Here is a 26688-nt window from a genome sequence, read left to right as displayed (position 1 = left end):
AGAGATTTGAAGGTGGTTCTCCCTGTGATTGTTTGCTATTCTGTCATTATCAGTGTACTTAACAAAATACCTTGGAAGTTTAATACACTTGTTTATTTTTCTATCCATCAAATCTCTAGATATTATTCTAGAACTTTAGCAAGTCATGACCCGCAGGGACAACATTGCCCACGCTTGCAGTGGTTAGTGAGAAGTAAGTGTCAGACATATATATGTAGATGGGATTGGTGGAAGAAAAGATTTTTAGTGCAAGGGAAACAATTGTTTGGTTTGGTTTTAAGTTGAAAATAAATTATATTTGGTTTGCATTTTCAGTGTCTTATGTTCTGGACTAGGAATGCTTGTTTATAAAGGGTTCTTTTTTTTTTAATTTAAAGCCAGGCTATAGTGCAGTGGTGCTGTCATAGCTCACTGCAGCCTCAACCTCCCGGGCTGTATACGTCCTCCCACTTTAGCCTCCCGTTTAGCTGGGACTACAGGCATGTGCTACCGCACCTGGCTAGTTTTTTGTATTTTTTTGTAGAGACAGGGTTTCACCATTGTTACCCAGGCTGGTCTTGAACTCTTGGGCTCAAGCAATCTTCGCTCCTCAGCCTCCCAAAGTGCTGGGATTATAGGCATGAGCCACTGTGCCTGGCCTATAAAGTGTTCTTTTTTTCGAGATGGATTCTAGCTCTGTCACCAGACTGGAATGCAGTGGCATAATCTCGGTTCACTGCAACCTTCACCTCCTGGGTTCAAGCCATTCGCCTGCCTCAGCTTCCCGAGTAGCTGGGACTACAGACGTGCACCACCACACCCAGCTAATTTTTGTATTTTTATTAGAGACGGGGTTTTACCATGTTGGCCATGATGGTCTCGATCTCTTGACCTCGTGATCCGCCTGCCTCGGCCTCCCAAAGTGCTGGGATTATAGGCATGAGCCACTGCGCTCGGCCTTAAACTAAGGGTACTTAAACATTGTTTATTAGCAGAGTTTGGCAATATTTTCAATTTTTATTTTCTAATTTTTTGTTGTTTTGAGACAGTGTCTCACTCTGTTGCCCAGGCTGGAGTGCAGTGGCATGATCTCGCCTCATTGTAACCTCTACCTCCCAGGTTCAAGCAATTCTCGTGCCTCAGCCTCCTGAGTAGCTGGGACTACAGGCATGCACCACCACACCCGGCTAATTTTTGGATTTTTGGTAGAGACAGGGTTTCACTATATTGACCAGGCTGGTCTCGAACTCCTGATCTCAAGTGATCTGCACACCTCGGCCTCCCAAAGTGTTGGGATTACAGGTGTGAGTGGCTGCTCCCAGCCAGAATTTGGAAATTCTTTACTTAAATGTCACATTGAACTCTGAGTGGCTTGTTTTATTAAGGAAAAGAATTAAATTTGACATCGTATTAAGATTAATATTTTGCAGTTAGTTTATTTTGAGGCTGTTGATATTTATCTCCTTAAAACCTTGCTTTGATTAATTCTGTAAGTAAAGGATTTTGTAACCCAAACTACCTTACAACAAGAGGAGTTCATGTCAACAGTCACTGTGAATCCATGGTACTGTAATTACCTACATTCTGGTCTCTAGCACAAGAGGTAAGGTGCCCAGAAGCCCACCCTGGTGTGTGAGCACCTCTACTGGAATGGAAGTAAGGAGTATTACCTAAGCTTTTATTAGTTTTTCAGAAACCAGCAAAGATCACAGAGACCAATCTGTTAATTTGTTATTTATAATTATATATTTAGGTGCTACTGAGTCGAAATGGCTGTTATTTAGTGTTTTCTGCAACTTCAGGGCTAATATTGGTCTTCCTCACTGCCAGCTGCTGGAAGTGCTACAAACACACAATCTGTGTTTTATGGCCCTCCTGTGTGGTGTTTCACAAAATTAAATTCAAACACTTCTGTAATTTATATTCTAAATGAATCAGTATACTTACTCCTGGCATTTTTCACTGGAAAGTTGAACAAAATGTTCTATATGTTATAAAAGTCCTCTATCAATGCATCTTGGAGGAATTTTTAAATACTTCTCTTTTTTTTTTGAGACAGTCTTTCTCTGTCACTCAGGCTGGAGTGGAGTGGCACGATCTCGGCTCACTGCAACCTCTGCCTCCCACGTTCAAGTGATTCTCCCGCCTCAGCCTCCTGAGTAGCTGGAATTACAGGCACCCGCCACCACGCCAGGCTAATTTTTGTATTTTTAGTAGAGACAGGGTTTCACCATCTTGGTCAGGCTGGTCTCAAACTCCTGACCTCAGGTGATCCACCCACCTCGGCCTCCCAAAGTGCTAGGATTACAGGTATGAGCCGCTGTGCCCAGCCAAATACTCCTCTTTTACAACACCTGTGGCACTGTTTCATTTCACTTATAGTGTGTTAACTTGTGAAATTTACATTAAAGCTGTAGTAACTGAAGAAGGGCATGGGGGAAGTATTTTTAAGGGGGTTTCTTCTGTTTCTGCAATGTTGGCTTCTATTTCTGGACTTGGATGTTTGTTTTATATTTATTCATTAGACTATACATATATATTTTTATGTACTTTTTGAATATTCACAATAAGTATAAAATGTTATTATAAAGAGCTTTAAATCTGCAATTGATTTATGTAGCAAACTTCTTAAGAAAATGGATTAATTGTTGAAAGGAAGCCTAAGGATTTTAGTGACTATTTCATCTTCCTTTCCGTGTTGTTTTATGTCTGGAATTGAAAAGATAGAAATGTATACGCCTTTCATTTCATCCTTCCATTGGTTTTTCCATGAAGGCTGTCATAAATAACAAAATGAAGTGGTTTTGGTTTTGCTTTTGTTTTTTGCATCTGTGGCTGGTAAAGGTAGAGAGTGAGAGATAGAAGTACAGGAATGAGAGGACATTTAAAAGTAAAAAATGAAAAACCTAGACTTTAGAATGATTTTGTTGCTGTGATGAGGCTAGTAATATATTTCTCTTTGTAAACCACAATTTAAATATACATATATAGCATAAAGTGTTTACTTCAAATCATACATACAAAATAGATTATTGCAACTTAGAAACTGTGCATCTTTTGTCTTCGCTGTAGTTATTAAAATATTGACTACCCATTCTCCTATCAGCTCTTGTCCTATAACTTGTCAGAGAAAGACTGTTTAAAGCCTCTATCACTGTAAATAAGAGTGTGTAATTCTATTAGTATTGAACTTGCATTTTTATTTATGTGCTACTTAATTTAAAAGGTAAATGGGACATCATATTGAGTTTTGAATGATGCAAATTAAGTTGATCATGTTATTATATCTAAGGTATCTTTTTCTTCAGAACTCTTTCTGTCATTTAAATTTTTTTTTACTTTTTTTTTTCTAAGAGCACAAATCCACTTTTATTTATTTACTTTTCATTAATTTAAATGCTTAAGGGGTACAGCATCACACAGATTCTGTGTCCAGTGGCCTTAGCAGGAAGATTGCTTCAGAATTTGGCGTGAACCATGCCACTGTTTCCCTGGGACCAAGTTTTGTTTCCCTAGATTACTCTGGTTTTGTTTGGTTTGCCACCAGGAGTCACTTTGTTGTTCTTTGTTTTGTATATATAAGCACATCTTATGCCCGAATAGAATTCTGTTTCATTTTGGGCATAAACACCTTCAGTTTTAAAAAGAGCTGTGTGCTGTCTTTGGTTCTGGAGACCCCACTTATAACTCAGCAAAAATGGCCTTGGACCACAGCCTTCCAGACATACTTCCTTTTAGTATTCCTGTTCCCAGCAGGCCTCCACAGGCTCCAAGTTGGCAGAAGGAGAAAGGCCATTTAAAATTTTAAAAACAGGTACAACATAATTCATTGTCTCCAAAATTGAGGCATGTATTATTATACCTGTGTTTAGCTAAAATAACAGTTTTTGAACTTGTGATTATGGAAAACTTTAAAAATGATAATGTATTGACAGAGCATCAGTAGAAACTCAGAAAAAAGAACATAAACTTGTATTAAAATAGATTACAAAAAGTTATTTCACATACACAAAGTAATGGCTGGAAGAAATTAAGTTTTGATTTATGCCTTTATTATGTAATAAAAAGTTAAAATATATGTTGAAATTATTAGGCAAAAATCATAGCACAAATCAGCTATGATTCAATAACGTAAAACACAATAGTTGTATGTTTATGCATCACTTGAGCATCAATGCATTCATGCATATGTGGTATACTGTGGACATCCTGGCTTTCTGAGGTGTGGCATGCTATTATGAGTAGCTTATCTCATAGTAATTTTAGCTGTATCAAATATACTCAGTATTTTTGTGTATTAAAAATTTTTTTTTTATTTTTTTGAGATGGAGTTTCGCTCTGTTGCCCAGGCTGGAGTACAGTGGCGTGATCTCGGCTCACTGCAACCTCCGACTCCCGGGTTCAAGCGATTCTCCTGCCTCAGCCTCCCTGGTAGCTGGGACTACAGGCGCCCACCACCATGCCTGGCTAATTTTTGTATTTTTAGTAGAGATGGGGTTTCACCATGTTAGCCAGGATGGTCTCGATCTCTTGACCTTGTGATCCGCCCGCCTCGGCCTCCCAAAGTGCTGGGATTACAAGCGTGAGCCACCACGCCCGGCCGTATTAAAAATTTTAGAACAAAAATGTCGTTAGAGGATTTTTCTTTCTTCTCTCTTCATTCCTCCTATCCCCACCCCTTTATCCCCAGACTGTCTATAAACATTTCATGGAGGGTTAGTGCTTTTTAAAATAGTTTGGGAAAAGCTGACCTAAGGCAGTAAATTGTTATAACTACCGTTTTAAATCACAACAGATTTCGTTATTCAGTAACTGAAGGAATGTGGCCTCCTTCCATGATAGCCTTTTGGTGGTCATTTTTTGTTTTGTTTTGGTTTGGTTTTTTGATAACACTGAAGTAAGTTTCTGAATGTATATAAACACATTATTACTTAGCTTGATTTAACATTCTTCGTAGATAATCTGTTTTCTGGGATTTTCTTCAAAGCTTAAAAAATATAAAGTGTCTTTGTTATATTTGTCACAAAGAGCCTATACCAAACTCCTAATCAAATGAAAGCAGCCTTGAATGTTTCATAAGACTACAGCTAATGTCTTTATCTCTCTAGCTTTCGAACCTCTGATTTGGAGTTCAGTGGAAATTTAACCTTTTTGGACCTCTTCCCTTGGTGACTCACAGTCTCTGGAATCATAAGGTCTGCTTTACTTTACAGCTCAATTTAATTCGTGAGAACTATAGGAGCCAAAAGGGAGCTAATCAGAGTCACTAAAATATTGAAACAGATCAACTGTGACTTTTAGATTTGTATGGAATATGTGGAATTTCTCTCCCTGGTTTGGGTAATGAGTGCTTTTGAATTGGGACATATGTTGAGGGTCTCATATTTATGATTTATGATTTCTAAATAGTGCATATCCCAAAGGACAGATTACTCCAATTGGAACTAGGCACTTTGCTTTTATAAACTTGATGAGTTACCATGGAATATCAGTCTTAGTTGAGCCCTCTATGCACTAGATCACTGATGAAGTTGTTATTTTGTGTTTGCAAAACACTATCTGGATTGTATTTATTTATGTGGTGGACAAAGAGGTTAGAAGTTATAGATACTCAAAAGTGAAAATTCATTCAGTAGACTTTCTCTTATATTCTAATAATGAAATTAAGCTAGTACTTAGTTTGTCCTATAACTCTAACCCTTCATTTGGGTCAAATAGCAGTAGAAGTTATTCCTTTTAAATGTTGCTGTGGTGTTGATTTCATTATCCAAAAATCTACTGTTAAAGGAGTGAAAATAATTCTGTGTTTCAATCTTGCCCATGATTTATATCTCTCTTTATCAGCTAGCTCTGAAGTGTTTTAGGTTTTGTTTTGTTTTGTTTGTATTTTATTAACACACTTAAACATGATGCCTTGATTTATAATTCCTGTTAATTTGCATTTATTCTTCTTATGTTCCTACTCATCAAAATAAATTCTGTAGTCCTTTTGAGTATGCTTTGAACACTTATCTACATGTAACATTTCATACTTAACCCTGGAAGGACTATTGTAGTATTTTTATCTGAAGGTAAAAATAATGAGTAAATAAAAACAGAACGTTAGATCTGTTTTTCAAATTTATATATTGTTTCAGTGTGTAGCCTATTTAAACAAGCGGTAAACTTGCTCATCAAAGACTAAATAGATCCATTGGTCCTTTTATATGAGGGGGTGCTGTTAGTGCTATGGTTTACCGAAGACTGAGCCAATGGTCTTTCTCCTTATTTTACTATTAGTACTAGTAAAGAAAAATACTCATCCTCGATTTCTTGTGATGATAATGACAGGTAATGATTTACTACAAGAGTCTGTCAGATTCTAAGCTGGCTAAATAATTTTTCTTTATAATGTGTTAACGAAGTTTTTAGTAAGCTGAGTGACATAGTGCCTTGTCACCACAAATGCTTTTTGATTACATGAAAAGTGTTATAAAAACACATTTTCTGCAGCAAGGGCCATTTCCAGCGTAATGAAATATGGAATATTTTCAAATGAACTCCAAAGTGATATGTGTTGAGGTCTTGCTCTTGGTCTAATCTGCCTCAGTCCTGAGAAGCCTAGCTCTAAGATAAACAAAGGACATCTTCCACTGGGAGTGCAATGTTGGAACTGCTCACTGCCTTAAGTAACCATATGCATAGCCTCTTTCCTGATAGTTGGCTCCTATCTCCCTTTGTAATCCTTTCCTTCTTCCATGCCTGCTGCTTAAGTTGCAGACTATTCCAGTGTCACTTCTCTTGGACACTTCTGTCTGTTGCAGGCATAGGCCTGTCTCATCCCAGACTCACCTCTTCTACAAGATCCTCCCTGTAAATATCTCCTTTGTGTTTGCCGGATCATCTTATTTGGTTATCTTTGGCGATGGAGGTGGTAGTGCTTATTACTTAGAGTTTTTTATGTACCAACTATAGTGTCAGCAGTATGCTTTGTCTGATTTAATTCTAACAACCACCTCATGTGTTAGATGCTATTAATATTTCTGTTTTACAAATGAAGAATGGAAAACCAAGGTTTAGGGAGTTTAAGTAACTAAATGACATCTCATTTTTATCTATGGACTGTGGCACATGCTGTCAGAGTCGGTCTTTGACATAGCACCTAGGAAAGAAGCTGAATCAGATTAAACATACTACCCAAACATTAGGTCAATTGAAAATGGCTAGGGAAAGGGGAAGATTCATCGTAAAAACTAATTGAGTAAAGCTAGGGAGGCCCAATAAGTTCAAAGATTTGAATTCAAGGTAGAAAGAAGAAGAAACCCCCTAGCAAAAGGTGGCCTTAATGGCCCATAGCCTTAGATCTGGCATCATTTAGAACCACATGGCTGGGCATGTGGCTCACACCTGTAATCCCAATACTTTGGGAGGCTGAGGCGGACAGATCACTTGAGGTCAGGAGTTTGAGACCAGCCTGACCAACGTGGCGAAACCCTGTTTCTACTGGAAAAAAAAAAAAAAAAAAAGAAGCAGCAGCAGCATCACAGCCTCAGGGAAAGCACCTACCAGCTTCCAACAGTCTTCGTTCCTTTGAATCCTTTGCCATCTGGTTATATTCCCTCTTCCCATTCTTGTTATCTGCCCATCTTTGACACTTCTTTTCCTCTCTGCTGTTACTTGGCATTGCCTTGGGCAACTTTGGTTCAGTTGATATTCATGTTGATGAACCATTTGCTAGTCAAACCCAAGTCTGTGTGTGAGACCTTCTACTTTATTAACCCATGTCACCACAAATGACCAGAGCTTGGACCTGATTATCCCCTGGGCCAGCTCCTTCTCTAAAGCCATGAGCTCAGAATTCTTCTCCCACCACAGCCTCCTAGTTTTCTACTCCCTTATTCCTACTGTGCTTTCTGTTTTTTGATACTCCACTGCTTTCATCCCTTTTCTTCTGGTCCACTGTGTCCCAGGTTGTATTACACAAATATTAACACTTCGTAAGTAAAGGGTTAATGGTTAAGGTGGGGGAATGTACTGCATATTATATCCTCCTTCTGGGAATAGCTCTGAGGAGTCTTACAGTAAAGAAACATGCTTAGCTTTATTTAATTAAACCTCTTTTTTTCAAACTTATTTATAAACAGCTTCCATGTAACAGCTTTTGACTTCCTTTGTAGCAAGTATTCCATGGAGCACACTTTGCAGAGCACAGTTGCAATGAGGAAGAAAGGGAAGGAGGAAGAAATAAATGGTGAGAGGAGAGAGGGAAGGAGGGTGAGAGGACAGAGGGAAGGAGAGAGAGAGGGAATAACAAATCTTACTGATAGGCCTTGCTAAGAGTTCCTGTTATTCAATCTTAACTAGGCCTTTGTTTCCTGTTGCCATCTTTTATATATTTCCTCATTACTCTAGGATTCCAAACCTTTTCATTGTTTTCTAACATTTACTGACATTCCACTATCAGTCTGCTCCTACTTAATACCTCTTGGAGAGATTTGAGGACATCTAAAAGGTAAATTATTTCAGTTTCTTCATTTTAAGAGTTTCAACATACCTCATGCTTCTCTTTCTTGTTATCTCAAAGGAAAAGCTAGTCTTATTCCATTCCTCAAGGGCAGCATGTCCAAAACAATTATACTTTAGGATACATATGTCACTGTTTCTTTTCTGGCCTTGTCCCTCTTTCCCTGCTGCCTGGTTAGTGCTTGCTTGACTTTTAGTGTTCAGCATGACTATCACTTCTGCAATTTACTTTATTTATTTATTTATTTATTTTTGAGATGTTCTCTTGGTCTGTTGCCCAGATTGGAGTACAGTGGCATGATCTGGCTCACTGCAACCTCCGCCTCCTGGGTTCAAGTGATTCTCCTGCCTCAGCTTCCTGAGTAGCTGGGATTACAGGCACGCACCACCTTGCCTGGCTAATTTTTATATTTTTAGTAGAGATGGGGTTTCACCATGTTGACCAGGCTGGTCTCAAATCCCTGACCTCAGGTGATCCGCCCACGTTGGGCCTCCCAAAGTGCTGGGATTACAGGCATGAGCTATCGTGCCTGACCTAGACTTTCTTTTTTTAGAGCAGTTTTAGATTCATAGCAAAATACACTGATTTCTCATATATTCACCACTCCCAGGCATGCACGCCCTCCCCCATCATCAACATCCGCACCAGAGTGGTGCATTTGCTACAATTGATGAACCTACCTTGACGCATCATTACCACTCAAAGTTCTGTAATTGATGTTTTACAGTCATCTTCTATAAGCTTCCTTGTATGAGGCTGTGATTTGTTCTTTGTTATGTTCCTCGCACTTAACATAGTGAGAACTTTCAATACCACTTAATACAGGTTATATGCAAATCTTTTTTCTTTTACTCTTTCTGCCATCTTCTAATTGACTATTGGATTTATTCACCTGGATATTCCACAAGTACCTAAAACTAGCCTTGTCGCCACTCTTCCAAATTCTGTCAGTGAATGGTTCCACCATTTATCTATTCATTCACTCAAGCCAGAACTTGTTAATCATCTTAGCTGCCCTATTTTGCCTCAGCCACCTTTTTCTGCTGATCTACCATTTCCTCATCTTACAGTATGATGTCATAATTTTACTTCCTAAATACTTCTTGAGTTTCGCCTCTATTTCTGTTAAACTTGTCTCCTCCATACCATCATCATGACTCAGCTAGTATATTGTTAACAGTCACCTAGCCGACCCCTGTGTGCAGTTGATTCCTTCAAATCCATCCTTCATGCTGCTTACACACAGTGAGCTATCTGAAGCATAGATCTTAAAACCTTCCATGGCATTTCATCTCTTTTCAACTCTATTGGTGATATTTATGGCATTCCATGACCTTGCCTCTGCCCACCTCTCTGGCATCATTTCATGCCACTTTTCCTGCTCCAAACCTGATGGTCTAATGACTCTAAATTACTTGTGGTTCTCTGTCATGGTGTTTGCTTGCTTCTTAATCCAGCCTTCAAGACTCAGCTCAGTTTTTATCTCCTCTGAGTATCCTTTTTTGTCCTCTCAGCCTCTACTAAAAACTCTGTGTGCTCACAGTAGTACCTGTGCACAACTCCATGTGCTTGTTACATTAGGCATCATATAGCCACGAAATGTCTGAATATTCGTGAGGCCCAGTTTTTCCAGGGCATCTTACTATTTTCTAGCCCATGGCTAATGCACAGTTAATGTTTCTTGAACTGAGTTCAGGATATTCAGGGAGAATAGTCCAGCACACAAAAATGTGGGCCTTGAACCACAATCACTTACTGAGAGATTTAGGAATTATTTTGTGTAAGGTGATAGTTGACCATTTGCGACTGGTGATTGGTAGAGAGAAAAGGTAAGGCCAGTATGCGTAACCTTTACTATGGTCTTTTTTGTTTATTTTTTTTCCAGAGACAGGGCTTTGCTCTGTCCTCCAGGCTGGAGTGCAGGGCCATAATCATGGCTCATCATAACCTCAAATTCCTAGGCTTAAGCAAGATCCTCCTACCTCAGCTTCCAGAGTAGCTGGGACTACAGGTCCATACCACCACACCTACCTAAGTAAAATTTTTTTTGGCCAGGCGTGGTGGCTCTCACGCCTGTAATCCCAGCACTTCGGGAGGCTGAGGCAAGCAGATCACGAGGTCAAGAGATCGAGACCATCCTGACGAACATGGTGAAACCCCGTCTCTACTAAAAATAAAAAATTAGCTGGGTGTGGTGGTGTGTAAGTTGCAGCTTCTCTGGAGGCTGAGGCAGGAGAATCACTTGAACCCGGGAGGCGGAGGTTGCAGTGAGCCGAGATCGCGCCATTGCACTCCAGTCTGGCAACAGAGTGAGACTCCGTCTCAAAAAAAAAAATTTTTTTTTTGTAGAGACCGAGTCTCACTATGTTGCCCAAGCTGGTCTTAAACTCTTGCCCTTCAGGGATCCTCATGCTTTGGCCTCCCAGAGTGCTGAGATTACAGGCATGAACCACTGTGCCCAGGCTTTATAGTTGTTATGTAGCATTTTTACCCTAAAAAGTAGTAAGTTTCTAGAGGACAGATACCTTGTATTGTTTGTCTTGGTGTTTATTTTTCACAGTGCTCAGTCTAATGTCCTGGACAAAGTGGGTGTTCAATATGTGTTTGGACTAAGTAGCAATACATGACTAGAATTCAGTAGAAGGGAGAGGCTGTTCTCTTTCTTGGATTTCTGAGCTCTGTAAGTTCACACTTCAGGGACCCATTTACCTCTTTAATTCCCTGCATGCAAAAGGAGGATGAATGCCCTAGATGATAGATTGAACCTGACCTCTTGATGTTTTATGTGATATAGCTACGTGCCACATCGGTCCTCATATGCCTTTGTTTTTATATAGGCTATAAAACCAAAATTACTTCAAGAGGAATATTTGACCATTTTCATCCTTCTTTTAAAATGAATTGGAGTTACCAAAAGTAGCCTGATGCAGTTGAATAAAATTGGGTGTATTTTAAAACCTCTAAACAAAAAGGTTTTAATCATCTGTAGTTGTATCTACATATGTCTGAAAACCCCTGAGTCTTCTTTCAGTTGCCCTGGTGACTATTTCATTGGAGTGGGGTAGCAAGAAAGACTACATCAGTGGAGTCCAAACACTAGCTACTTTCCACATAGGCTATTTAAATAGAAATTAATTACAATGAAATAAAATTTAAAATTCAGTTCTTCAGTCACAGTAGCCACATTTCAAATGCCACATGTGGCTGGTGGCTGCCATCCTGGACAGCACAGATATAGAACATTTTCATTACTGCAGAAAGTTAGACTGAATAGCAATGTACTAGGTCATCCCTAAGGATCCTTCTGCATCTGACATCTTTCTACTGGGAAACCTGCTCACAGGGACTTCTGAGATTTCTCAACATTGTTTGACTGCATTTTGAATTTTTTTAGATTGGATATTACTTCAAATAATTCAGTTGTTGAGTAGAACTTGTCCATTTTTAATAAAGATCTTTTCATTGTAATAGCATTTGTTTTAACTACTAATGTATTTGCATTTTTATTCTTTCTCCAAAGAGTGCACTTCCAGAGAGTGTCCTCAAGCCTTTTAGGAAAATTAGTTTTGTTTCATCCTTAACAACAGTGAAGTTCAGACTGTAATATTATTATTTCATACTGGATAATTCGATAATTAAATTAAGAATTAAGCACTATAATATGTATGTATGCACGTTACTTGATTTGCATGGCACATTTTATAATAGCGCTGTGAGTGTGCTAAGCTGTCATTGAACTACCGTAAAAATTACTTAAGTCTGGGTGTGGTGGTTCATGCTTGTAATTCTAGCACTTTGGGAGGCTGAGGTGGGATGATCACTTGAGCCCAGGAGTTCAAGACCAGCCTGGGCAAGATGGTGAGACCCCATTGCTACAAAAATTTTTTAAAAAATTAGCTGGGTGTGGTAGCATGCATCTGTAGTCCCAGCTACTTGGGAGGCCGAGGCAGGAGGATCCCTTGAGCCTAAGAGTTCGAGGCGGCAGTGAGCTATGATCACACCAGTGCACTCCAGCCTGGGTGACAAAGTGAGACCCCCATCTCTTAAAAATATATATTACTGAAAAATAAGTATTTTTCAGAGTACTTCTTAGAGTTGAAAAAACCTGCTAATTATTTAAAAGTATAAACTATAATAAAATATTGAAGTTACTGCTCACCTGTATTTCTTGGACAAATTACATCCATTTTACTTCTAGGACTAGAAAACTTATATCACCATTAGCTGTTTCTCTGAAATTTTGTCATGTTGAGTTTGATTGCCTGTCTATAAAGATGGATAATAATGTGACTATATGGTATTGAAAGTATCCATTGGCTTGGACATAATAGCAATGTGGTTTGTTGGTGTTTGCAAAAGTGATTGATGGATATGGCCATGTAGTCATACAGTAATAGAAGTGAGAAATAGGAAAGACCTGTCCGAGCGTCTTGTGCCAGTGTGGGTTTATTTCCTAAGGAATAATCATTTACCATAATAGTACTGAGAAGTAAATTCTTTGGAGGCATAGGATAATGAGGGTGTATTATTATGTTTTGTCTTTTCTAAAGTAAGAATTCTTCTGTTTATTATTAGCATGAAAATAGATATGATTGTGCAATAAATACTGTTTAAAGAAGAACTTCCTTCATGTTTTATAAACCTACACAATTCTATTCTTCATGTTTAATGAAGTTTGTGTAGGAAGATAGTGTGACTGTTTTTGATTAGAGGCATATTTTGTTTCAAGAATTGGATGAAGATCTTCTTCCTAAACTGATTGTGTTCCCAGACTAGTTGTTAATTATTTGGAATTAGGAGCCATGATGGTGAAATTTCCACCACATCTAGAAATTCTGTGAATTTTAAACCTCTAATGGCTTGTTTTCTGAAGTGAAAAACTAATGCAGAGTTCTGTCACTAGAAACACAGCAGTGCTTAGGAGAGATTGGAAGTAGGGTTGTGGTGAGAATTGGCAGGAGGACTCTTTCTCCCTTCATTCCTCCTCCTTCGTTCTGCACTAGCTGATAAGAGCTGGGCCATAGGAGTGGAGACTAAAAATGAAAGGAGGTTTCATTGCTTAGCACTTCTTTTCCTCTTTTCCCCCTTCTGCTGGCAATCCTTGATGGGGAGGAAACAAATTGTCTGTATAGCAGCCCGATTATTTCATATTAAGCAACTGTCAAATTAATATAAGGACAACTGCAGGTTATTTCCAGTGTGAATTACAGAGTACTTTAAAAACTCGGTATATTTCATTTATCTATCATTAGGGCAAATCATTTCAAATGCTTATAATGAGCTATGATTTTTATCAGCATTTCCCACATTTGAGTCATAAACACTTTGAAAATTCATAGGGAGACTCTTAATAGCTGTTTAAAGAGGAAAACCAAATCAAACCAAAAGAAAGTAGAGGGGCGAGGTGATCCTCAGCACAGCCGTTTGTATGTGTCACCACAGCTGACCCCCGGACTCAGCCTTTCACACCACCTTGCCCTCTGCTACCTCTCCACGCACAGTCTTATTTAGGTCCATGAACTAGTTAGCTGCTAATTGGTTAAATATGCCTTCTTAAATATGAGCATGTTAGCCTGGCTATTTCCTGAAAACCAGTTGGAGTTTATTAAAAATGGAGACCATTTTTATTGAAGCCATAATTGTCATGGGCGATACACGTGAGAGATCACCCTGTGGCTGGCCTGTCAGACTTTCATGAGCCTTCAGAAATTAAGGGGAATGAGTGAGTTTCTTTTCTTGTAAGCTGTCACATTCTTCTCTTCAAAGTGTCAGCCTGAGTCATGCACAGATAAATGTTAGAAACTTTCACCTTCTCCAGTTGATTTTTTTACCCTTACATAATTTAGTAGTATGATTGATTTTCCTCTAACATTTAATGTTTTTGTACTTTTAATTTTTGAAATGTGAGCCTGTGCTTTAGACTTGGGAAAACTTAGAGGTAGTTCCAGTATAGAAAGCTTAGCCTATAGACAGTTTAATCAACTTACACAAAACAAAGCTATAATATTTTTGCTAAGTAATAGAGATTCTGAAAGGCAATGGAGAGGAGGAGGATGAGCTTTGTAAAATCAGCTAATCCAGATAGAAAGTGTCAGTTAATTTAACATATTTTTATTGACAGTTTTACATATGAACACCACTGTTGTAGGAATGGTGAATCAATCATAAATCTTGTCTTAAAGGAGCTTCTAGTAAGGGCTAGAAGGCACGTTCATAAATAACAACAGAAAGCAGAAAGTCTTAAGTGTCTTGTGAAAAAAAGTTCAAATAAATTACAAGAGGGAGAATTATTTTCTAGCTGGAGAGTAAATTTGGATAGACTTGAAGCAAACTATTATTTGAGCAAGATCAAAAGGTTGGATAAGTTTTGGAGTTAAGAAGGAAAGATATTCCAGGATCGTATCTGTAGCAGCACAAACAGATGCTATAGAAAAATGAATTTCTGAGTTTCTAGTATGTAGGCTGCACAGAAGGTAGAGTTTGTGTGTGTGTGTATGTTATATATATGTGCTGAATGAGACTAGATAAGATCTAGGGTAAGGGAGCTTGACTGTTAGTTCAAGGGATTTGTTCTGTATTGAAAAGGCAGCAGAAAGCCATTGAAAGCTTTGAAGTGGAGCAGAAGCACATCATAGCCTACTTGGGCAGAAACTGAAGGTGGGCTGTCAGCAATGCAGCAGTTAGATTATTGTAGTAATCTTGATGAGACTGGATGAGGGCTGAGGGTACTTTAGTAGTGATTAAGATGAGGTAATAAATGTGTGAGATCCTGCTGGATCAGTCAATATAGGACTTGGCAGTTAATTGATATGGGAGTGATAAAAGAAGAAGGAGGCTCCAGAAAGTTTGAGAGTTACTGGCCCATTAGACATTAATACTTTTTATATGGAGCTTTAGAATTCATAAAACACTATTATATCTGAAAGCTTTTGTAACTCTGTAGGTTAAAGTTATAGTAGAATTATCCTTACTGTGGATGAGGAAATAAAGAATTTAGGGATTTTTCTATGGTTAATATGAGAGTAAATGCAGATCTAGACCTATAACTAGTCTTCCAGTTTCTTGGCCAGTATTTCTTTTATATCCTTCCTTGTGAACCTGGGAAGAAAAGCTCTGGTATCTAGTCCCAATGTCTTTTTGTTTGTTTGTTTGTTTGTTTGTTTGTTTGTTTTTTGAGACAGAGTCTTGCTCTGTCACCCAGGCCGGAGGTGCAGTGGCATGATTTCGGCTCACTGCAACCTCCACCTCCCAAGCTCAAGCGATTCTCATGCCTTAGCCACTCGAATAGCTGGGACTACAGGTGTGGGCCACAGTGCTCAGCTAATTTTTGTATTTTTAGTAGAGATGGCCAGGCTGGTCCTGAACTCTTGACCTCAAGTGATCCACCTGCTTTGGCCTCCAAAGTACTGGGATTGTAGGTGTGAGCCACTGCCCCCAACCACCACTAAGTTTTTGAATGTGGGCAAATTGCTTATTTCTTGGAGCTTTAGTCTCTCTAGATGCCCTTATCCTTTCTATCTTGCAAGGATACTTTGAAGATAAAATGCAATGTTTTTGGTTTTGTCAACTCTTTATTCAGCAAATAATGAGCACTAAATACTATGCTTAGTACTGGGGGGCCACAAGATGTTAAAATTTTTTTTGTGTGTTTCACAGATCAGAGGACAGGAAATGCAGATAAATAATTGTAATAACCGCAGTAAGTGTTCTAATACAAGTATGTACATTTGGCTCTAGAGTCATAGAGTAATGGGCAGTCAGGCAATTAGTGAAGGCTTCCCAGGGAGATGGGAACTGAGTCCTGAAGCATAATTCATGGTTTAATGGTAGTAAAAAGTTAAACAAGGCAGAGGGTAAAATAATGCATCATCATCATCATAATACTAGCTGTTATTTGTTGAAAAGCTTATAATTCTGACCACATCTCTGCAAGATATTTTCATTTTATAAGTAAGAAAATAGGTTCAAAAGGCTGTGATTTGATCATAGTATTTAATGAAGTCAGTATGGTACATTAGGGAGGTGCAAATAGTTAAGTATCACTGGGCAGTAGCAAACAAGCAACAGAAAGGATAAAGATAAAACTGAAAAAGGGGCTCAAGTATGCTATATTCTAGATATTAAAAAATAAAAGTAATAAAACTAGTGGTTTCATGACAGAGAGGGGAGACTATTTTAACATATATGAGACAAAGGATTAATACCTAGTAAAATATACCTAATTAAACATTGGTTACTATGTGGACCAAGATGTTTCCACTGATCAGTTCTCTGAAACATTTAAGGAAGATATAATACTAAGTTCACAGAAACTCAAAGAAGAGAGGAGGAGGGAGCACTTTCCAACTCATTTATAAAGCCATATATATATATATATATATATATACACACACCTCCGATACTAGTATGTGACAAAGATTTTATAAAATATTAGCAAATGAAATCCAGAAATATGTAAAAAGGATAATACATGATTACTAAGCAGAGTTTATCTCAGAAATGCAGGATTGGATTTATATTTTATATTTTATACAATTAAAATATATTTATATTTTAAACAATGTATGATTATTGTGATAGATGCAGAATAAGCACTTGACAAAATTTAGTAACCATTCAGACTAAAAAACTGTTAGCAGGCTGAGAGTAATGGCTCATGCCTGTAATCCTAACACTCTGGGAGGCCAAGGTGGGTGGATCACCTGAGGTTAGGAGTTTGAGACCAGCCTGGCCAACACAGTAAAACTCCATCTCTACTAAAATTACAAAAATTAGCTGGGCGTGGTAGCATGCACCTGTAGTCCCAGCTACTTGGGAGGCTGAGGCAGGAGAATTACTTGAACCCAGGAAGCAGAGGTTGCAGTGAGCCAAGATCGCACCACTGCACTCCAGCCTAGGTGACAAAGCAAGACTGTCTCCAGAAAAAAACAAAAAACAAACAAAAAAACTATTAACAACTATGTCCTCAATCTGATAAAGAGTATCTGTGAAAAACCTACTACTAAAATCATGCTTCATGGTGAAATATGAAATACTCTTCCCAAAGATTGGGGGAAAAGCAAGAATACACACACTCTTCATTCTTATTAACATTGTACTAGAAATCCTAGCCAATGCAGTAAGGCAAGAAAAAGAAATAAAATGTTTGAAAATCAGAAAGGAAGAAGTAAAACTGTTTCTATTTGTAGTTGACGGTGTTTGTTTATGCAGAAAAACTCAAGGAACTTAAAAAATAACTATTAGAACTAATTTATTTAGCAAGACATAAGGTCAGTATACAAAAATCATTATATTTTTATATACTTGCCATAAATGAAATTTTAAAAATTTCATTAAAAATAGCGTTAAAAAACTGTAAAATACGTAGAAATAAATTTAACAAAAAATGTGTAAGACCAGTATCTTGAAGACCGTAAAACATTGCTGAGAGAAATTGAAGAAAACCTGAATAAAAGAATATCTACCATGTTCATGGACCAGATGACGCAGTGTGGTTAAGATATCAGTTCTCGGCCGGGTGCGGTGGCTCACGCTTATAATCCCAGCACTTTGGGAGGCTGAGATGGGTGGATCACTTGAGGACAGGAGTTCAAGACCAGCCTGGCTAACATGGTGAAACCCCATCTGTACTAAAAGTACAAAAAAATGAGCCAGGCGTGGTGACGGGCACCTATAATCCCAGCTAGTCAGGAGGCTGAGGCAGGAGAATTACTCGAACCCAGGAGGCAGAGGTTGCAGTGAGCCAAGATCATGCCATTGCAATCCAGCCTGGGCAACAAGAGTGAAACTCCATCTCAAAAAAAAAAAAGATATCAGTTCTCCCTATATGCAGTTCCAATCATAATACCAAGCAGGCATTTTGTAGAAAATGCAAAGCTGATTCCTAAAATTTATATGGAAACATAAAGGACCCTTATTTACAAAGAAATTGTAAATAAGAAGGGCAGAGTTTGCAGACTTACGTGAATTGCTTTGGATACTTACAATAAGACTACAGTAAACAAGACAGTATATGTGGTGAGTTGAATAGTGTCCCCCCAAATTAATGTCCACCTGGACTCTCAGGATGTGGCTTTATTTGGAAATACAGTCTTTGCAGATGTAACTAGTTAAGATGAGGCCACACTGGATTATGGTGTACCCTAAATCAATGACTGGTGTCCTTATGAGAGAAGGAAAGGACACAGAGACAAAGACACTTAGGGAAAACGCTTATATGATGATGGAGGTAGAGATTGGACTGATATATCTGCATGCCAAGGAACCCCAGGGATTGCTAGAAGCCACCAGAAGCTAGGAAGAGGCCAGGAAGAGCCTTAGAGCCTTCATAGGGAGCGTGATACTACCAACAACTGGTTTCAGATTTCTAGACTCCAGAACTGTGAGATAATACATTTTTGTTGTTTTAAGCTGCCTGCTTTGTGGTTCTTTGTCACAGCAGCTCAAGGAAATGCATACAATATGATACTGACATAACAATCAAATTGATCAGTGGAACCAAGTAGTAAACCCAGAAACAGACCCATGTTTATACGGTCATTTGATTTTCAACAAAAATGCCAAAGCAATACAACAAGGGCAAAGAAGTGTCTTTTCAACAAATGGTGTTGGCGAAACTGGATTTCCATGTGGGCTTAAAAAAATAAATTGCCCCTTCCCACATACTATACTTAGAAAATAATTCTAAATTCTAACTGAAAAAGCAAAAACTATAAAGCTTCCAGAGGAAAACATCTTTGTAGCTTAGGAGTCGACAAAGATTTCCTAGGACATATAGCTTTTATAGCTAATGGGAAACATTAGCTATAAAAGAAAAAAACTCATAAATACTTGTGACAAAAAGACATTAGGAAAATAGTCAAGCTAAAGACAGGGATGCCAGGCGCATTGGATCATGCCTGTTATCCCAGCACTTTGGGAGGCCAAGGCAGAGGGATCACTGGAGTACAGGAGTTCAAGGCCAGCCTGGGCAGCATAGGGAGACCTTGTCTCTACAAAAAAAAAAAAAAAAATTAATTAGCTGGGCATGGTGGCACATGCCTGTGGTCCCAGCTACTTGGGAGGCTGAGGTGGAAGGATCACTTGGAGGCCAGGTGTGGTGGCTCACACCTGTAATCTCAGCACCTTGGGAGGCTGAGGTAGATGCATTGCTTGAGCCCAGGAGTTCAATACCAGTCTGGACAACATGGCAGTGGTCTCTATTAAAAATCCAAAAATTAGGCCGGGCATGGTGGCTCACGCCTATAATCCTAGCACTTTGGGAGGCCAAGGCGGGTGGATCACGAGGTCAGGAGATCAAGACCAACCTGGCTAACACTGTGAAACCCCGTCTCTACTGAAAATACAAAAAAAATTAGCTGGGCGTGGTGGCAGGTGCCTGTAGTCCCAGCTACTCGGGAGCCTGAGGCAGGAGAATGGCGTGAACCTGGGAGGCAGAGCTTGCAGTTAGCCAAGATCGCGCCACTGCACCCCAGCCTGGGTGACACAGGGAGACTCCATCTCAAAAAAAAAAAGGAAAAAAAAAAGTCAAAAATTAGCCAGGCATGGTGGCACACACCTGTAGTCCCAGCTACTTGGGAGGCTGAGGGTGACAGGATTGATGCCTGGGAGGTCAAGACTGCAGTGAGATGTGATTGCATCACTACACTCCAGCTTTGGTGACACAGTGAGACCCTGTCTCACATAAATAAATAGAAATAAATAAATTTTAAAAGACAGGGAGAAATATTTGCAAAATGTTTATCTGACAAGGGACATGTATCCAGAATATATAAAGAACTACAATTGAAAAATAAAAAGACAGCCAGCCTCACTAGAAAATGAGCAAGAGTTTGAAAGGCATTTCACAAAGGAAGGTATACAAATTGCCAATAAGCACATTAAAAAATGCTTGATATTATTTGTCACTGGAGAAATGCCAGTTATAACTAGAATAAGATATTAGCCTGCAGGAGCTAGAAAGGCTAAAAGATCAAATGTAGGTAGCGATATGGCACAGTTGCAACTCTCATACTTTGTTGTTGGGAGTTTAAAATGTACTACAATGTTGGAAAAAGGTCTGGCTGTTTTTTAGAAAACTGAACATATACTTACCCTATTACCCATTAATTTCATTTCTTTCTATACCTACCTATGAGATACGAAAATATATGCACACAAAAAGATTTGTAGAAGAATGTTTATAGCAGTTTTACTTATAATAGCCAAAACCTGGGGACAGCCCAGGTATCTATCAACAAGAGAATGAATAAACAAATTGTGGGTGTATTCATACAGTGAAATAATTTTTGTATTTTTAGTAGAGATAGGGTTTCACCATCTTGCCCAGGCTGGTCTTGAACTCCTGGCCTCAAGTGATCCACTTGCCTTGGCCTCCTAAAGTGCTGGGATCACAGGGGTGAGCCACCGTGCCTGGCGTGAACTCTAGTTGCTGATATGCAAACGGAAGTGATGGGGTGGAATGCTTGCAACTTACCTCAGAACGCATTAAAAAATACATTTTGATATATGGTCAGAAGAATGGACAGATGACAACATGACAAAAGCAAATATAAAATGTTAATCATAGAAACCAAATAGTATTTGGGTATTCAGTGTATAGTTATTTTAACTTCGCTGTATTTTTGAAATTTTTTAAAATGTTGGGAAAAATGGTTCTCAAAGGTGAATGATTACAAAAATTATTATACTCTACTTTGGAATACTGTGTAGCATTTGTCATTGCATAATATGGAAAGACTTTTTAGGCTTTCTCTTAAGGCAAAAACAAGTTGTAGAAAAATATATTTAAAAAATTAACGTAACACAAAACTGTGTGTTTATATGCACACACACCTAAGTTCTCAGAAGAAGTTTGGGGAGGAAATATGCATCTGTTTATATCTGAGAAGAGGATATCTTGGCAGTGGGCTTATGGGTAATATTTCTTTTCTTTTTGTTTACATTGATTTTCTTCAGTGAAAATACATGACATTTTAAAAAACATTTTGCCTTTAGTGATGTAAAAAATGCCTTTTTTGTCATATTTGGTGAGAAAAAATACTGAATTGAGCAACATAATTTCAACTGATAAATGCATCCATGTAAGAGGAAAAAGAAACTTAGGTATAAATATTGGTTATGTTAATATTAGGAACATAGTTGATCCACCCACCTCAGCCTCCCAAAGTGCTGGGATTACAGGTGTGAGCCAACACGCCTGGCCAGGAAATTTTTTTTTAAAGAAGCATTTCAGACATATACGAAAATAAAATAGGGTAACGAACCTCCCAGTTTCCATCACCCATCTTCAGTATTACAGGCTCATGCCTGTCATCCCAGCACTTTGGGAGGCTGAGGTAGGTGGATCACCTGAGGTTAGTAGTTTGAGACCAGCCTGGCCAACATGGCAAAACCCCATCTCTAAAAATACAAAAATTAGCTAGGTGTGGTGGTGTGTGCCTGTAGTCTCAGCTACTCAGGAGGCTGAGGCAGGAGAATCGCTTGAATCTGGGAGGTGGAGGTTGCAGTGAGCTGAGATCATGCCACTGCACTCCAGCCTGGGTGACAGAGTGAGACTCTATCTCAAAAAAAAAAAAAAAAAAAAAAAAAAAATATATATATATATATATATATATATATATATATATATATATATGGACCATAGGATTATGAGGATATTTCCTCTTTGCTATTTAGGTTTTGGAGTGGTGTACTTCTTATTGAAAAATTGTCTAAAATTTCACATCCTAGACTTTTCATATGAATTTTGATTTTTTTTATTAAAGAGGATTGTTAGTAACTTTTCACAATTTTATTAGGATCTAACTAGGTTTAGACCAATAGAGAAAATGGAGCAGCTTGTGCTATTTCTTATATTCATTGATTTGTGTTTTTTTTTAAATTTTTTTATTTTTTATTTATTTATTTTTGAGACAAAGTCTCACTCTGTCGCCCAGGCTGAAGTGCAGTGGCACGATCTCGGTTCACTGCAACCTCTGCCTCCCAGGTTCAGGCGATTCTCCTGCTTCAGCCTCCCGAGTAACTGGGACCACAGGCATGTGCCACCACGCCTGGCTAATTTTTTATATTTTTAGTAAAGATAGGGTTTCACCATGTTAGCCAGGATGGTCTCGATCTCATGACCTGGTGATTTGCCTGCCTTGGCCTCCCAAAGTGCTGGGATTACAGGCATGAGCCACCATGCCTGGCCTGATTACTTTTTTAAAGCTGTTTGCCCTGAACTGTTTGAAAAAGATCTATGGAAATATTTTCTTTTATTGAAATAACACTGGTCTTCTCATTTTGTGAGCTACAGATTTCACTTATTAGTTCAAAGTTCAGTAGTCAATATTTAATACTTTCCATATGTCAGGTATGGTACTTAGTCATGTATAAATATGTCTTTCATAAATTTTAGAGCACATTTAACAGATGTATGTAGTTAATCAGATACTCAAAGAAAGAAGAAATAAGTAAATATCTCTTTTCTATTTGTATGTTTGTAGATATTTAAATAATTTTTAATATTTTGATGTTTGGCAGATTTAGTTCCTTTATTTTAGTAGCTTGTTTCTATTTGTGGAGAGAAGAAAAAAAAATAGCCTGTCCACAGTCACTATGATGTGGTTGCAGTTGTTACTGCCCTCCTAGGTTAGGGCTGATGTATTGGGGGTCACAGGGAGAGGATAGGGCTTTGTGCCATGAGATTCATGAGGTCAGTGACCACGTCTGTTACTGTTTACTCTTCTGTCATCTTCTGGCACAATTCCTGACACATAATAGTTCTTCAGGTATTTGTTTATCAGCCAATCACATGAATGAACAGATCTATAATCTAAGGAAAGGAGATAGGCAAAATAGTATAATTTTGAAATTTGTTGTATCAATTCTGACTGAAATATATGTATAATATATATTACATACATATACAGCCAATTTGTGGGACTAGAATAAAAAGTTGCTACACACACGCGCACACGCACAGATCAAAACACTCGCTGTATGTAATTATCTATGCAGACTATCCAGTAGAGGGCAGGGTTTTACTTGTGGGAGAATTTAATACAACTTTCTTTTTTTACCATCATGTAAATGCTTACCTCCCTTATAATCATCATTATCATCATAATAAGTAATATATGTTTATTTTTCTTTAATTGTTATAGAAGATTTGACCAATGGCTCTTGCTTTTCTTGAAGTTAAGAAATGATGTACATCTTAAATAACTTTTCCCTACTTGCATCCCAGTTTGCATTGTACAGGTTATAAGGTCATGGTGATATTTTAGATTATGCATTCCATCTCAAACAGTAGTTTAGTCGCTTATGTTCTTAAATGACATTTTTAGGTTCCCTTTTTGTGTTTCCAAAGCAGCATTAGACATAGTTCTGGCGTGTTGACAGTTGTGAAGAAGTACAGTGCAATAATGCTTCATCAGATAAATAAGCAATATTGTAAAGCTTGTCAGCAGAGCACTGCAGCAGCCACTCATGTCAGTTTTAAAAGACAAAGATGGATACCCAAAGAAGACGTGTCAGCCTGTTAAGACACTTAAGGTTTAATATCTTTAGGTTTAACATGGTTGAATAGGCACTTCTCTCTGTCCTTCCCACTAATTACAGCAAAAAACAGGGGACCTTGTATGTAAAACAAACATAAGACTCTGAAAGGTAGAAGACCACTAACCAGCAGGGACTATGGGACCCTAGGAGAGTACATGGCACCAAAGTGGTATCAGTAAAGACCTAGTGGGGAGCTTGAACTCTCACCCCAACCCAGCACTATCAAGGTACCTCTCTCACTTTCCACTTTGGGTACTAAAGGATGACTGGGGAACATGAATTTTTACCCTCAATTGCTAGTAATGAAGTAGCTATCCCATTCCCCTGCTGGCACAGTATCATAGAAGGCCTGCTCTGGCTGAAGATTTAAAGAAGATCCAAAGATTTATAATACCCAAATATCCAAATTTCAGTAAAAAGTCCCTCATGACCAGAAAAGAATCAGGAAAATCTCAACTGAAATGAAAAATGAACATCAATAGACACCAGGAGAATACAGATGTGAATTGTGTGACGATTATTTTAAAGTAGCCATCACAAGAAGGCTGAGCAATTATAAACATACTTGAAACAAATGAAAAAATAGAAAGTCCCAGCAAAGAAAAAAAAAAAAAAAAACTATCCAGAGAAACCAAATGGAAATTTTAGAACTGAAAAATATAGTAACTGAATTTTTAAAATGGAATAGAGAGGTTTAATGGAGAATGGGGATGATAAAGGAAAGAATCAGTGAACTTGGAAGAAATTAAGAGAAATTACTCAGTCTGAACAGCAGTGAGAAAATAGATGAAAAAACAAAACCCAGAGTTTAGATATAACATTTGTGTCTTTGTGTGGACAGAAAGGGAGGGGAAAGAGGGTGGGACTGAAAAAATATTCAAAGAAATAATGGCTGAAAACTTCCAAAATTTGACAAAAGTCATAAATCTACAGATTCAAGAAGCTGACCGAAACTTAAATAGGATAAACCCAAAGAAATTCATACCAAGACATACTATAATTACATTTCTTAAAACCAAAGGCAAAGAAAAAATCTTGAAACACAGTGCCTATACAGAAACAGTTTGAATGACAATGGATCTCTCAGCAGCAAACATGGAGACCAGAAAGAAGTGACACAAAATTTTGAGGACTAAGGAAAGAATTGTCAACCCAGAATTCCATATCCAATTAAGATATTCTTCAGAAAGAAAGAGGAAACCACGACGTTCTCAGGTGAAGGAAAAGAGAACTTGACATCAGTGGACCTAACATAAAGTAATGTCTAAAGAAATTTCCTGAAGCAGAAAATAAATTATAAAAGAAAGGAATCATGGAACATCAGGAAAGAAGAAAGAACAACAAAGAGTAAAAATATAGTAAATATAATAGACTTTTTAAAAACTTTTTTGAATGTTGTAAATTATGTTTGACTTTTTTCACTGTTTTCAAATATTGTAAAATAGTATAGTTATCAATGTACGTAGAGGAAATATTGAAGATATTTACATTATAAATGGAGAAGGGTAAAGGAATTTAAAGGAAGGTAAAATCTACACTTTACTGGAACTGGTGAAATGTTGACACCAGTAAATGTTGGTAAGTTATATGTAATGCAGTCCTTCAGCAGCTACTTTAAAAAAACATCTATTCAAAGAGATGCAGTCAGAAACATTTTAGATAAACAAAAATGGAATTTTAAACTATGTTCAAGTAACCCATAAGGAGGAAGGGAAAAGAAAACAGATAAAAGAAATAAAATGAAATAACAGATATAAGTTTCAACATATCAAAGACTACATTAAACATAAATGACCTAAATTCATCTATTAAAAGACAGATTTGCAGAGTGAATTTTAAAAATGACACATGGTGCTGTTTACAGGAAGTGATTTCAGACAACAATATAGGTAGGTTGAGAGTAAAGATAGCTTTATTTATAATAGTACAAAACTGAAAACAACCAAAGTGCCTCTCAGTAGGTGAAATTGCTAAACAAACCATGGAATATTATATAATATTATATTCATACCATGGAATTCTACTTAGTAATGAGGAGGAGTGAACTATTGATACTTGGAATAACTTGAATGCCTTTTAAGGGCATTAAGCGATGTTAAAAAAGTCAATTTCAAAAGACTTGTATGTTTCCATTTAGGTAACATGGCAAAATTTTTCAGCTGAAAAACAAATTAGTGGGTGTTAGGTGTTAGGAAGAGCGAGAGGAAGGAAGCTGGGGACTATAAATGGGTAGCATAAGATCTTTATTGTAGTGGAATGGTTCTGCATCTTGATTTTGGTGGCGATTACAGAAATGTACGTGTGATAAAATGGCATAGAATGATATACATTGTACTAGTATTCCTGGTTTTTAGTATGTTATAGTAATGTAAAATGTAACCATTGAGAGAAACTGGGTGAGAGGTATACTGTACCTCTGTAGTATTTTTGTAACATCCTGTGAATCTATAATTATTTCAGAATAAATAGTTTTAAAAAGCAGTCCTAGCTGCTCAGGAGGCTGAGGCAGGAAGAGATTTTTTGAGCCCAGGAGTTCAAGGTTACAGTGAGCTATGATCATGCCACAGCACTCCAGCCTGGGCAACAGAGGAAGACCTTGTTTCTATTAAAAAAAAAAAAAAAAAAAAAAAAGACAAATTATTAACAGGAAGAGTTTGAATATT

General features: G+C 37.8%; 1 protein-coding gene and 1 pseudogene across 7 annotated transcripts in view; one reads left to right on the top strand and one right to left on the bottom strand.

Annotated features, from left to right (window-relative positions):
• Positions 1 to 26688, top strand: part of PARG (poly(ADP-ribose) glycohydrolase) — a 122389-nt gene that overhangs the window by 28430 nt on the left and 67271 nt on the right. The window lies entirely within an intron of this gene.
• On the bottom strand, positions 3372 to 3705 carry LOC129044877 (large ribosomal subunit protein eL33-like; annotated as a pseudogene).

Source organism: Pongo pygmaeus, chromosome 8 (genome assembly GCF_028885625.2).
Source record: "Pongo pygmaeus isolate AG05252 chromosome 8, NHGRI_mPonPyg2-v2.0_pri, whole genome shotgun sequence".
NCBI classification, from domain to species: Eukaryota; Metazoa; Chordata; class Mammalia; order Primates; family Hominidae; genus Pongo; species Pongo pygmaeus.
The sequence above is the reverse complement of the archived record's forward strand: the minus strand, read 5'-3'. Positions and strand labels throughout refer to the sequence as shown.